The 14,736-nt window shown below is 45.1% G+C and overlaps 1 protein-coding gene across 1 annotated transcript in view; it reads right to left on the reverse strand.

Moving 5' to 3' along the window:
• Positions 1-14,736, reverse strand: part of LOC122935208 (zinc finger protein 397-like) — a 1,371,324-nt gene that overhangs the window by 287,434 nt on the left and 1,069,154 nt on the right. The gene's annotated exons all lie outside the window — the stretch shown is intronic.

The following is a 14,736-nucleotide window of genomic DNA, read 5'->3' on the forward strand; positions in this document are numbered from 1 at the left end:
GATTTGTCATCTGTAACAATTCAGTACAATACAGCAGACAGGTGGGAAATCTAACAGGTCCACATAAGAGACCCCCACAATCTATGACCCCTCTATGGCTACAGGACCCCCTTATATAGATGTGTATAGGGCTCAGCTCCATCTACCTGATGGTTCTCTGGGAGCTTCTCCTCTGGACAGTCCTGGGAATACAGGGGACGGGGACATCTCTCGGGGGGATTTCTGCTCCTGGATCCATCTGTGGAGACACAAGCACACAGTGACTGAATACATGGCCTCCTGTAGATCTCTCTATAGATCAGACACTTCTCTCGGCTCCTTCACTTCTAGGTTTAGTGATCGAGGCCTAATAACAATATTCTACTCTTCACCACCTTTCTTCTAAACCAGAACTAATCCAGTCACCCCACATAGAATAATCCACCACTGGGACCCTCACAGATCATGAGAACAGGGGTCCTGTGTCCTCACATGGATGGAGAGGTGGCTGTACATGTCTGCTGCTCCACTCACTGTCAGTAGAAATGCTGGAGATAGCTGGTAAGTTGAGGAAGGAGGACATGTGCTACGTCCACTCCAAATGAGGACACAGGATCCTTGTTCTTATGATCAGTGAGAAAAAAAGGAGCAGACATTTATCCCCTGTCCTGTGAAGAGAGGAGAAGTGTTTATTATGGGAGAAGTCTTTCATGTAACTGTTGATTCTGCATCCCCCGGCTTCTTACAGGAGAGGTCGGATCATTTATAACCAGAGCAGACTGTGCTCCGCTGCTGATAACAGAGAGGAATAACCCCGGCTGGTCTGATGGCCTCCACTGCTATATCCACGCTCTACTGCAGGAACATCCACTTTCAGATACACTCATTTAAAGAAATAGAATTAGCACACCCATAAGCCCCACGTATACGGCACGGCGCAGGTTCTCCTGCAGGATCCTCTGTATAGAATAGTGTCATCTACTGTACCGGCCGATGGAGGCCAAGAGGACACGTTATCTGTCAGGGGGATGGAGCCTATGGAGAAGTGTGATGTATATGGGAAATGTAGGCTCTAAGGTAATGTGACCGGAGAATAACATGTGGAGCTCCTACATTACATGTCATTACACGCGTGTACACACTGCACATGACCGGACTGAGGCTCTAACACGGCCTCTTTTCACCTGGTGATGTCAGAGGCCGGGGAGCCTCCATCATGGCCTTCTTGTACAGATCCTGGTGTCCTTCTACATACTCCCACTCCTCCATGGAGAAATAGACTGCCACATCCTGACACCTTATAGCAGGGATGCTCAACCTACGCCCCTCCAGCTGTTGTAAAACGACAACTCCCACGATGCCCTTCTGTAGGATGATAGCTGTAGGCTGTCAGGGAATGATGTGAGTTGTAGTTTTGCAACAGCTGTAGGGCCACAGGTTGAGCATGCCTGCCTTATAGGAACCTGACAACACAATGACACCGTAATCACCCAGGCCCCTCCAGTGCTTTTACTGAAGAATTTCCCAACTTTCCCAGCAGTGTCACCTCTCCAGTCAGCAGCTCCATCATTCATGTGGGTGAGTTCTATGATCTTCTGCTCATGTATCAGGGGGGGAGGCTCTGTGATGGGGGTCCTGCTCCACCCTCCTGACTCATGGCTCCTACAACATGACTATTGGTCACCAAGACACATTACTGATAGTGTTGATTGAGCACCAAAGTGCTCATGTGCTCTACCGAGCACAATGGAAGTCAATGGGAGTACCCAGAAGAGAAGAGGGTGTCTGGTTCACAAAAAAGTTAAAAAAATTGATGGAAACCCCACCAAAATAGTTTGGAAACAGCATTGTGAGGATGTCTGGATGTATCTTGGACTCCCATTACCTATGACATACAATAGACAACCACACAAAGGCTATATGCCAAAAGCCAGGTATGCGCAAGCCAACAACCTATCCATGAGACAGATAACAGTCAGCATACCTTACAATGGCAGCCGTGTGCACTATGAGACATTCCCAACCAGCTGTCATCTGACTGAGAGCCAGTAAGCCTCAAATTTGCTTCCTATCTGTTGGATGGCTTGGGTGGACCTGCGCACCTAGATCAATATCATTATTCAATAACCTTATAATATTTAATAACCTTTCTATACAGTTTTGTCATGTAAACTCATTTGCATAAACATGGGCATATGGTAAAGAGATGCAAATGAGCTGAAAAACCATTTGCATGAAAAATTCTCGATCTACACTACTCATGAACAGCGGCATCTATTGGTTTCATAGTCTTTTGACAAGACTATTAGCATATGAGTCTTATGACACGACCTCATATACAAGTCATCAGATACACCCTAGCAAGCTTATATTACCACAGATAAAGTGCTAGAAGATGTGTGAATGATAGCAGCAATTGGATATACACCTCAGTGTTAGTGCAGGCTATTATAGGCTGAATGCTACACGGTGTGTGAACTCTGTTGAGCAGAGTGCCCCACTTACTAGCGCCCCAAAAAGATGAACAGCGCCATCTATTGGTTTCATAGTCTTATGACAAGACTATAAATCCAATAGATGGCGCTGTTCATGAGTAGTGTAGATCACGAATATTCTCATCGCAAATTTTTATCGTGAATTTTCCATATGCATGTCTTTCCCATATGCCCATCTTTATGCAATTGAGTTTACATGACAAAACTGTATAAAAAGGTTATTGAATATTATGTTAGGACAATCAGAAAACTTTTTGTCACCCTAATGATATTGATCTAGGTGTGCAGGTCCACCAAAGCCATCCAACAGATGTGAAGCAACTTTGAGGCTTACTGGCTCTCAGTCAGATGAGAGCTGGTTTGGAATGTCTCATAGTGCACACGGCTGCCAGTTTAAGGTATGCTGACTGTTGTTTGTCTCATGGATAGATTGTTTGCTTGGATATACCCGGCTTTTGGCATATAACCTTTGTGTGGTTGTCTTTTGTAGGTAATGGGAGTCCAAGATGCATCCAGCTATCCTCCTAATGCTGTTTCCAAACCATTTTGATGGAATTTTCATCATTTCTAACTTTTTTTGGGAACCAGACATCCTCTCTTCTTCAGGGCAGGGGATGCCTGGTTGTCACGGCTGAGGATGAGGGAAAATCCTTAGCCGTGTGATGCCAGATGATGTTATGGCTGCTCGGCCAGGACAACAGGATAGGGAGTAGGTCACCTCCTACAGCGTCCCTAACCTGACCCTAACTCCTATCTGCATGGGCCGACCTTAAAGGTAGGAGGACCCATGCGCAGGAACCTAGGAGCCCTGACTTACCCTCCGTCCGGTCCCTAGCTAGGACTCAGGGTAAGACAACCTACTCCTCCTAGGCACGGAGGAGCAGGAGTCTCAATGGCCAAGCTGCTGGAAAAGGGGGAACATAAACAGCTCTATGGATATGGCAGGTGAACAAGGAGTTCCACCTACCTGCCACAGCCTTGCTGACTAGATCCCTGTGCTGGCAAGGTGAAGATCACAACGCATCCACACACAGGGACCCAGATCCATAGCTGCACAAAATCACAAGGAAACATCAAATAGACATCACACATAACTGGACATAAACTTAAATGTGACATAATGGTTATGACCACAGAGGTGGCTCTCACTGGCAGCAAACATAAAACACAGTGCACACCAGACATACAAAAGTGCATACACACACGCACACAACTCCAAGGGAACCGCACACATCACTGTTGTCCGCGGCAACCGCACTTGAGGCAAACAACATCATGCCTCAAGCTGCGGTTGAAACAACAACCCAAACCGCGGGCAACTGTATGCGGCTCCCAAGGAGTCACGGCCATAACCGTGGCCGTGACACTGGTATAATGCTCGGGTCTCCCATTGACTTTCATTGTATTAAATTGTACTCGAGCACACGCAGTATTCGGCCCAACACTGCGATGTGCTGAGCATAGTGAAGCTCGAGCCGAACAGTAGTTCGGCCAAGCGTGCTCGCTCAACACTAATCACTGACCATACTGGTGGCTGATTCAGGTTCTCCATCACTTAGAAGGTCTGGAGGCCGTTTTACAGGATCCTGGACTGTTCCTATCACTTCCTATGATGGATTCGCCTTCCCTATGTCTGACTTGTTACAGAATACAATAAAGAGGAGAGAAATCTAGAAAAGTTTACCTCTCTGCTCACCAGGGAGATGAAGGTGAAGTCTAATATTCTTCTGCTGATCTTCTTCCTGTCCATCCTTGGTGGTCATTCAGGAGAAGAGGAGAGACCTGGAGGAGCTGGAGGCTTCTAGTACTGCAGGCGCCTTTATGAGGAGAGGAGAGGCTGGAAATCCTCCAGGGACAAGAGCATTAGTGAGATCCAGAACCGCACTTACTGCTCCTGGAGAGACCCCGCTTCTCAGAGCCTCCACCACATCCGCCACCTTATCTGTAACTATTATATAATCTTATACACTGTTTCAATAAAGTGGAATGATCTTGTTGGACACATACTGTTTGTGTCTTAAATTATTCTCTGATTTGAGCTCGGTAACTTTCTACTAATTTGGATTTAACATGATAATCAGTGGAACCTGATTAAGGTTCGATAACACATGTTGCACTATAGTTTTCTCCTATAACTAATCTGATTAGTGAGTATCCAACCACTCGGACCACCATCGATCCCGAGGACAGGAGTCCTTTCTCCCCAATTAAATGTATGTATGTGTGTATATATATATATATCCTCTGTATACGGGGCCGCTGTGAATGTATCCTGGGGGCCACAGCCAGCAAAGGCTGTATATATATATATATATATATCCTCTCTATCCGGGGCCTGTGTGAATGTATCTTGGGGGCCACAGCCAGCGAGGGCTGTATATATATATATATATATATATATACAGTGGGATGCTAAAGTTTGGGCAACCCTGTTAATCGTCATGATTTTCCTGTATAAATCGTTGGTTGTTACGATAAAAAATGTCAGTTAAATATTTCATATCGGAGACACACACAGCGATATTTGAGAACTGAAATGAAGTTTATTGGATTTACAGAAAGTGTGCAATAATTGTTTAAACAAAATTAGGCAGGTGCATAAATTTGGGCACCACAAAAAATAAATGAAATCAATATTTAGTAGATCCTTCTTTTGCAGAAATTACAACCTCTAAACGCTTCCTGTAGGTTCCAATGAGAGTCTGGATTCTGGTTGAAGGTATTTTGGACCATTCCTCTTTACATAACATCTTTAGTTCATTCAGGTTTGATGGCTTCTGAGCATGGACAGCTCTCTTTAAGTCACGCCACAGATTTTCATTTATATTCAGGTCTGGGGACTGAGATGGCCATTCCAGAACGTTGTACTTATTTCTCAGCAAAAAAACGTAGTGGATTTTGAGCAGCGTTTAGGGTCGTTGTCTTGTTGAAAGATCCAGCCCCGGCACACCTTCAGCTTTGTCACTGATTCCTGGACATTGGTCTCCAGAATCTGCTGATACTGAGTGGAATCCATGCGTCCCTCAACTTTGACAAGATTCCCAGTCCCTGCACTGGCCACACAGCCCCACAGCATGATGGAACCACCACCATATTACTGTAGGTAGCAGGTGTTTTTCTTGGAATGCTGTGTTCTTTTTCCTCCATGCATAACGCCCCTTGTTATGGCCAAATAACTCAATTTTAGTTTTATCAGTCCACAGCACCTTATTCCAAAATGAAGCTGGCTTGTCCAAATGTGCTTTAGCCCACCTTAAGCGGCACCTTTTGTGCTGTGGGCAGAGAAAAGGCTTCTTCTGCATCACTCTCGCATACAGCATCTCCTTGTGTAAAGTGCGCCGTATGGTTGAACGATGCACAGTGACTCCATCTGCAGCAAGATGATGTTGTAGGTCTTTGGTGCTGGTCTGTGGGTTGACTCTGACTGTTCTCACCATTAGTCGCTTCTGTCTAGCCGAGATTTTTCTTGGTCGGCCACTTCGAGCCTTACCTTGAACTGAGCCTGTGGTCTTCTATTTCCTCAATATGTTCCTAACTGTGGAAACAGACGGCGGAAATCTCTGAGACAGCTTTCTGCATCCTTCTCCTAAACCATGATGGTGAACAATCTTTATCTTCAGGTCATTTGAGAGTTGTTTTGAGACCCCCATGTTGCTACTCTTCAGAGAAAATTAAAAGAGGAGGGAAACTTACAATTGACCCCCTTAAATACTCTTTCTCATAATTGGATTCACCTGTGTATGTAGGTCAGGGGTCACTGAGCTTACCAAGCCAATTTGAGTTCCAATAATTAGCTCTAAAGGTTTTGGAATCAATAAAATGACAACAACAGAGACCACATGTAGCACCGGCCTGATTATGTTATACAATTATAGCACTTTCTGTAAATCCAATAAACTTCACTTCACTTCTCAGATATCACTGTGTGCGTCTCCTATATGATATATTTATCGTAACAACCAATGATTTATACAGGAAAATCATGACGATTAACAAGGTTGCCCAAACTTTCGCATCCCACTGTATATATATCATCTGTATACGGGGCCACTGTTAATGTATCCTGGGGGCCACAGCCAGCGAGGGCTGTGTGTATATATATCCTCTGTATACGGGGCCGGTGTGACTGTATCCTGGGGCCACAGTCAGCGAGGGCTGTATATATATATATATCCTCTGTATACAGGGGCCGGTGTGAATGTATCCTGGGGGCCACAGCCAGCGAGGGCCGTATATATATATATCCTCTGTATACAGGGGCCGGTGTGAATGTATCCTGGGGGCCACAGCCAGCGAGGGCTGTGTGTATATATATATATATATATATATATATATATATATAATACAAAGAAAGAGCAGCAGCAGGTGTAACCGGGTGCAAAATCCTCTGACCTTAGGCAATTCGGTCAAATATGGTTGTAGAAACTTCAAAGAAGAGGCAGCACTCCAGGGTAGACAGTAAAAACAACCCACTTTATTTCCCCTGTGCAACGTTTCAACTGCTCCTTGCAGTCTTTCTCAAGCTTGAGAAAGACTGCAAGGAGCAGTTGAAACGTTGCACAGGGGAAATAAAGTGGGTCGTTTTTACTGTCTACCCTGGAGTGCTGCTTCTTCTTTGAAGTTTCTATATATATATTTGTATATATGCTCTGTATACGGGGCCGGTGTAAATGTATCCTGGGGCCATAGCCAGCTAGGGCTGTAGATATACAGTGCTCCAGACTTAAAAAAATATCAAGGAGCCATTGGCTCCTAACCTGAAAAATTTAGTTGCCAAATTTTAAATCCATATAATATAGCTGGGATGCTTAGGAGCATGGGGTTTTCTAGGTTACAGCCCAAGCAGTGAAAGGGGTTGTGCACTTATTTCCATGACCTGTCAGACTATCCAGATTCGCATTGGTAATCCCTAGGTGCTGGGTCCTGGCTCATTCACTTCCAGGCCTCCGCTGCTTGTCTTGGCTTTCTCCATGAAAACGTTTGGCTGCAGTGGTATCAAGACAATCTCTGGCCACGGTGGAGATCTGCTCCCCTTTCATCACATGACCATTTAACATAATGCAAGGGAAGCAGACAGGAGTCTATAGGTGCAGCCACTGGCATCTAATGTGTATGAGTACCTTAGTCCTGAAGAGGGGCGTCACCCGATACAGCGACTTTGACTGGACTATCAGACTATTAGACAGTGCAGAGGGCGGCTATGGCTGTGACTGGACTATCAGGGAGCTGACTGTAGGGACTGTTGTAGTGTCCCACTACGTAAATTTGGGCACTACTCAAGGGTCAATTGGGTCACATTGCTCTCCATCACTTGTGGAACATGGTCATTTTGTATTGCATTATAATGTGTATTGTCATGTTATCTCCTGTGTACCAGGCCTGCTAGGGGTGTAGTTCCTCCTCCTAGGCAGTAGAGGGAGCTAGGGAACCCCCTAGTATATATAGACAGGTCCAGTCCAGGGAGAGGCAGTGTGTGTAGTTAGAAGCCAGTGTACACTTTAGCTAGAGAGTAGCTGAAGATCAGCTTCTAACATGCAGCTAGATAGCCCAGGTTCCTAGCTTGCATCCAGGGGAAGAAGTTGCCTCCTGAAGATATCTAGCATCTTGTAAAGTACAGAGCAGAGCCAATTTTATCCAGCCAAGTAGAAAGCTGAAGGGCAGAAGGATATTTACAGCAAGAGGACTTATACCAGAGGAAGGTTTCCCTACCCAAGGATAAAGCCAGCTATAGGGCATACGGGCCTTGGAGAAAGCCAGACAGGATCTGAAGAAAGTACAGCCTGATCTGTGAGTGTTATTCCCTCTGAGTATCTTGCTAGGATTTTTACCTGCCATTGATGTGAAGTCTGCCTGTTACCAAGATCTTTCATATGGAACTGTTTGAAGCCTGTATAGTTGAACTGTTCCGTAAAGTGGAGTTCTAGTTCACTACAAACGTGTGTACCTCCATTATTCCTACAACAAATCGGTGTGCCACCGTTACCGGCACTGGCGTCACAAACTATAAGGGATCTTGCCACCGTCACACTAAACCTACAACACCCAGGGCACCTCACCTACCACCAGGCCTGGTCCCTATACCCAGAGAGTGCCCCAGAGGATCTATGTGCCAGCCTCTCCATCACTGCTGTATGCCTGCCCAGGGTATATTAAAAATCGTGAGTACCAATAGCAACCCTCGGTCTGTTAACTGTCCCCTGTGACCTCACACACACTCCCCCTGAAGGACTGGCGTACTGCACTGTTACCAGGTCCTAGTCTTTTCCCTGCACTGACATGGCGCCTACCCTTGCCCACTTCTGTTTCACCAACCTCTGTGAGTGATGCGCTAGCTTCAGGTACCACAGGACATGAGATAGACGTTGCTACCCCACTATTTGCAACCCCCGGTCACCGGGCTTCGACCCCCGACGCCCATTTTCCTGTAGAAAGCCAAGAAGAGCATCGGGTCCTCAGGCCTGGCTTACAGCAGCTTCAGCACGGCCATTTGTAGTACATCACGTACTCCAGCCTGATCCAGAAATTCCGCCTCGCTGGTGGGTTGCGGCTGAGCCCACGGTACCCGGGAACCTGCTACAGCATGTCGCTTGTCCACCATGCGGCCAGCAGGTGTCAGAAGCCGGTCAGGCGCCGTCTCACATATGGGCAGTGCCATAGCACTGATTACTACAAGATAGCCGGGCTGCCATCTTTAGTTATGGCAACCCTGGTCGCCATGACAACCACAGACGCTGCCTTTATCTCTCTGACACCCCCCCTGCAGTGTACACTGGCACAGGCGACTCTGCCGAATCAGTGAGAGGAGCTCTCCTCACCTACCAGACTGGCAGATTGTGGTTCGCGGGTTAGACCCAGCAGCAAATGGCAAAGCGTGCAGGCGGGGCCTTCTCCTGACGCCGGAGCGCGCCAGCTTTTTCTTCCGTGGTGACTTTTACTGTAAAGGAAACCACTGAAGAAAAAGCTGGCGTGCAGCAGACGTCTGTGAAAGCCTTTTTTTCTTAAAGAGGCAGAGCAGGGGAGGGTCTAGGCACAAATGGCAACAAGACTACAAAGTCTTGTCGCCATTTTGCAATTCTAAGTCGCATGTGCGACCATTTTGGTCACCATCTGGAGCACTATTATGGGTTTTGTTTTTACAACGTCCCTTATGAGATAAATCTGACCTCTTCTCTTTATTCTCTGGCTCAGTGCGATTACAGTGATGCCACATTTATATCGTTTTATTGGTTTTGTTTTTATAGCGTTCCCTATTAGATAAAACTGATCTGTTCTCTTCATTCTCCAGGTCAGTGCGATTACAGTGATGCCACATTTATATAGTTTTATGGGTTTTGATTTTACAGCGTTCCCTATGAGATAAAACTGACCTGTTCCCTTCATTCTCCGGGTCAGTACGATTACAGTGATACCACATTTATATAGTTTTATAGGTTTTGTTTTTATGATATTCCCTATCAGATAATACTGACCAGTTCTCTTCATTCTCCATGTCAGTACAATTACAGCGATACCACATTTACATAGTTTTATGGGTTTTGTTTTTACGGCGTTCCCCATGATATAAAACTGACCTGTTCTCTTCATTCTCCAGGTCAGTACGATTACAGTGATACCACATTTATATAGTTTTATTTTTACAGTGTTCCCTATGAGATAAAACTGACCTTTTCTGTTCATTCTCCGGTCAGTACGGTTACAGTGATACCACATTTATATAGTTTTATGGGTTTATTTTTATGACATTCCCTATGAGATAAAACTGACCTGTTCTCTTCATTCTCCGGTCAGTACGGTTACAGTGATACCACATTTATATAGTTTTTCTTGTGTTTTAAGACTGAAGATTTTTTTTTTTACTTTGTAAAGAATGATTTTCTTCTTTTTATTGCCATATTCTGACCCCTATAACATTTTTATATTTATATCAATGGAGCTATGTGAGGACTCACTGGGTGATCTGTACACATTTTGGGGTGTGTAGGTCTTTTTGATCACTTTTTATTCATTTTTTAGGGGGAGGTCTAATGACAAAAAATGGTTAATTGGACATTTTGAATTTTCATCAGAATGCCAGATAGAGAAGTGTGATTGGTTACTGCACAGAACTGTCACTAACAGAGCTTTGAGACATTCTCACAGCTCTGTTTCTCCACCCCTGTTATGATGTCACTACTAGAGCTTGGAGGAGTTCCCTCTGCCCTGTTTCTCCGCCCCTGTGATGAGGTCTTCACTTTCTGTTTCCTTCCTCCCAGCTGTCTCTCCTGTGTTTGATTTCACTGCCTTTAAATCACCCCTCCTCCTTAGAGGTGCGGATTATACTTTTCATTTGAGCTGTAGCTCTCGCTTGAGTATCTTCACCTGTGTGATATCTTTTCACTGGATCTGTGTTCTGCTGAAGCAAGTACTTCGGATATTGTCTGCTGACTTTGGATCTGTTTTCACTGCAGCCGCAGCTCCTTTCTGTGTTTCTGTTTCTTTGCTGACTGGATCCGAGGCGACCCCAGTTCCGTCCATATACTGAGCAGGGCACCGGTGGCCGTGCCCCTTCCACAATTGTAGGGGTTTCAGTGGTCATCAGCCTAAGGTACGCGGGCATGTCTCGATCCACCATATGGATCCGGACATGTGCATAGCAGCTTAGGGAGAGCTTTTAGGGTCTGACAGGGGTCACCCTTTATCCTCCCTAGTTTGGGTCCGGTCAGTTGCTATTTACTGTGTGTTGCTCACTTACAGCCGTGACAAGAACAAGTTTTGCTCCAGAGTCCATTGGTGTTTTGCTTTACACCACTCCATCCGACGGTTGGCTTTGTGCAGGTTGATGTCGTGAAGCTCCTGCTCAGCAGTGTTTGTGTTGATGTAAATTCTAGATGCAATTTAGAGCTCTGCAGTTATGGGGTCAGCATTGGTGACTTGTATGCACTAATTTCCTCAACACTTAATGTTCCATTTGTTCCTAAATGTAACTAAATTACTCTAGCTTGGGTGGTGGGGGCTCAAATGATGCGACCATTGCTAGTGGGGGCACTGTGTGGGTATCTCCCATGTGGTAATTTTTCATTGCAGTGAAGGCCAATATTGTAATGGACTCTGTCCAATTGCAAAAAAAAGTCTAAAAACAAAATGCTGAAAATTATCACTGGCACTGATCCACTTCCTCCTCAATGGACATTCTCCCATCCCCATAAGAAACACCTCCCTCCCTCCTTTCATATGTGTAAACTGAAGCGGCTATCTTACAATTGATGAGCCAGAGAAGAAGAAGCTGCACAACAGATCAGTTGTTATTTCCCGCTCGCTGTCTTTCCGGGAATTACAACCAGGCAACGTGGTCAGCAGCTATGGCAGGAACATTGTGGCCATGCTGCATTTGGGAGATATAAAACATGCTCCCTGCATGGTTCCTGTGAAAATTTGAACACGGGCAGGCATTTGCCCCCATTATGGCATCAGTTTTGGACTACTTGTTCAGAACAAGCTGCTGCTTTTTCTAATACTACTATGTGTGTATAAACACAGGCAGGCAGAAAGTTTTTTAAATTTAAAAATGCATAACAAATCCAAAACCGCAGTGCTTTTTAAACAGGCTGTTTGTTAACACGTATCCATCATACATTACCATCAGGGAGGTGTATCATAGTCATTGGTGGTTCAGCGTTATGATGGTGTATCATAGTCACTTTGGGGATGGATGGCAAGGGAAGTTTACAAAAATGGATGACAGTTCCAGACAGTAGATGGCCTTCATGCGGCCGTCTTCACCACTTGGAGAAATGTTCCCACTCACCTCATGGAAACGCTTGCATCAAGCATGCCGAAACAAATTTTTGAAGTGATAAGCAATAACGGCGGAGCTACTCATTACTGAGTTCATGTTTGGAAGTTGGATTTCTGTTTTTGGGAGGGGGGGGGGGTTATTTTATTTTTTGGAGGTGTGGTCCTAAACTTTTGATCAGCTGAAAAACAGCCTGTTTCAGTTTACTCGTTGTTCTCATTAAATTGAATGCTCAAAAAATGCTTTGTCTCACTCCCATTTCTTCTTGTTGCATGTTGAAGCTCTACTTGGAATCTTGTTAAGATCCAGCCATGCTAAATAGGAATTTTTTGCCATTTTTAAAGTGGTCTTAAACTTTTGATCAGGACTGTATATCGTAGACCACCAATGAGCGCCGGATGCGCTCAGGAGTCTCCCCCTACATAGAAAAGAGCGCAGGCAGCTATCCGGGCTGTGCTGCGCTGGGACACAGGACCCCCGACATCCCCCTGAAGGAGAGAGCTTCCGGACATAGAGAGGAACGCAGGCAGTACTCACTAGCCGCTCTGCATTAGCTCCACCAGACCAGAGGACGGGGAAGACCGAGCAGTCGATCTGCTCCAGAGAAGACAGGAAGGAGAGAGAATCGAGCAGTGTGCTGAATCCTGCTGGATGGCTAAGTAGCACTGCCCCATTAACCCTTCAGTGCCCTGTTCCCCTGTCCTGCCCAAACACCCCTGCAGTCAAGTCCCTGCAGAGCATTAACTCCTTCACTGATCCCCTGCTTTGCATCAACCCTGTCCTGTCTGCAGAGCATTAACCCCTTCCTGTTCCCATTCTGATTAACTCCATAACCCTTACCTACCCTATCCCACCAACGTACCCTTTCCCCTTTGTTAACCCTGTAATCCCTGATCCCTGATTTACCCTTGCCTACTACACCCCTGGTGGCAACCCCTGTATCCCTGATTAACCCCTGGTGGCAATCCCTGACAACCTCTGCATCCCTGCCACCCCCCCTTCCCTCTCACTGTACACTTGCAGGATATTAACCCCTGCATTGCTGTACAGCCCTGATCTTCCCCATTGTAAACCCTTCCCTGTTAGCAGCTAGCGTAGTGATTAGTGTAAGGCAAAGTATAGTCAAAGCATTGTGTTATTGTTATTTAAAGGTATAAATAGGCGGAGTCATCACTAGACGGCTCCTCCTATTTTTGAATATTAATTATCAATATTTGCATAAATATTGGTGATTAATATTCCCCCTTTACACTACGACATACTATAATAACATTGGACCACCAATGACTATGGTATAATATAATAAAGCTGGACCACCAAGGACTGTATATCGTAGTCATTGGTGGTCCAGCATTATTATGGTGTACCGTAGTCATTGGTGGTCCAGCTTTATTATATTATACCATAGTCATTGGTGGTCCAATGTTATTATGGTATACCGTAGTCATTAGTGGCCCTGTGTTATTATAGTATATCGTAGTCATTGGTGGTCCAGCGTTATTATGGTGTATCAGTCATTGTTGGTCCAGTTATTATGGTGTACTATAGTCATTGGTGGTCCAGCATTATTATGGCATATCATAGTCACCAGTGACTATAGTATAACATAATAAAGCTGGACCACCAATGACTATGATACACCAGAATAAAGCTGGACCACCAGTGACTATGATATGCCATAATAACGCTGGACCACCAATGACTGATCAAAAGTTTAAGACCACTTGAAAAATGGCAAAAAATCCTATTTAGCATGGCCGGATCTTAACAAGGTTCCAAGTAGAGCTTCAACATGCAACAAGAAGAAATGGGAGTGAGACAAATCATTTTTTGAGCATTCAATTTAATGAGAACAACGAGTAAACTGAAACAGGCTGTTTTTCAGCTGATCAAAAGTTTAGGACCACACCTCCCAAAAAAAAAAACTAAACCCCCCCAAAACAGAAATCCAACTTCCAAACATGAACTCAGTAATGAGTAGCTCCGCCGGTATTGTTTATCACTTCAAAAATTTGTTTCGGTATGCTTGATGCAAGCTTTTCCACGAGGTGAGTGGGAACATTTCTCCAAGTGGTGAAGACGGCCGCACGAAGGCCATCTACTGTCTGGAACTGTCATCCATTTTTGTAAACTTCCCTTGCCATCCATCCCCAAAGTGACTATGATACACCATCATAACGCTGGACCACCACTGACTATGATACACCTCCCTGATGGTAATGTATGATGGATTCATGTTAACAAACAGCCTGTTTAAAAAGCACTGCATTTTTGGATTTGTTATGCATTTTTAAATTTTAAAAACTTTCTGCCTGCCTGTGTTTATACACACATAGTAGTATTGGAAAAAGCAGCGGCTTGTTCTGAACAAGTAGTCCAAAAATGATGCCATAATGGGGCAAATGCCTGCCCGTGTTCAAATTTTCACAGGAACCATACAGGGAGCATGTTTTATATCTCCCAAATGCAGCATGGCCACAATGTTCCTGC

Source organism: Bufo gargarizans, chromosome 4 (genome assembly GCF_014858855.1).
Source record: "Bufo gargarizans isolate SCDJY-AF-19 chromosome 4, ASM1485885v1, whole genome shotgun sequence".
Taxonomy (NCBI): Eukaryota; Metazoa; Chordata; class Amphibia; order Anura; family Bufonidae; genus Bufo; species Bufo gargarizans.